Below are 599 nucleotides of genomic sequence, written 5' to 3'. Positions count from 1 at the left end.
TTTGATTGAAGCGTCAGTGTGGTTTCAGCGCTGAGAGAGGGAGGAGCTGCAGGTCAGTCTTCCTGTGGAGCTCTGGTGTGTGTAGAGCTGAATGTATAAGGCTGTGAGTGGAAAACAACTGGACCTCCCCTGTCACCACAATAGAGCAGTTTGAAACAGACAAACACATTTTTCTGGTAGTGAAAGAGAGAGCCGTTTGCAAAAGCCTTCAGAAGCAATAAGCAGCGCAGTGAACTCAGAGCAGGAAGCATATCAGCCGAAGTTTCTCTCCATGTGACATTGAGTGCCTGCATTTTATTCTTTTACCCTTAAACAAGAGAGTTTCTGACAGCCATAAAAATGTATGTATGTCATGGAAATGTTCTGAGAGTTTGTCTCTTAAGATACACAAGCAGAATAACTGTGACCCTACCATCCCCATCGCCATACTACCTGCAGCCCTTTCTGTTTTTGACTTTTTGACAAATTACATTATAATGTGAATCATGGTCACAGAACACAGGCATCTCTGTGAAATGCAAAAGAATGGGTCCAGTGTGATTAATGCTACACAGCAGCTGAGTACATGTTCACCGCTCTTCCTCAGAGAACGGGTGCAT

Source organism: Anguilla rostrata, chromosome 3, assembly GCF_018555375.3.
Source record: "Anguilla rostrata isolate EN2019 chromosome 3, ASM1855537v3, whole genome shotgun sequence".
NCBI classification, from domain to species: Eukaryota; Metazoa; Chordata; class Actinopteri; order Anguilliformes; family Anguillidae; genus Anguilla; species Anguilla rostrata.
The sequence above is the reverse complement of the archived record's forward strand: the minus strand, read 5'-3'. Positions refer to the sequence as shown.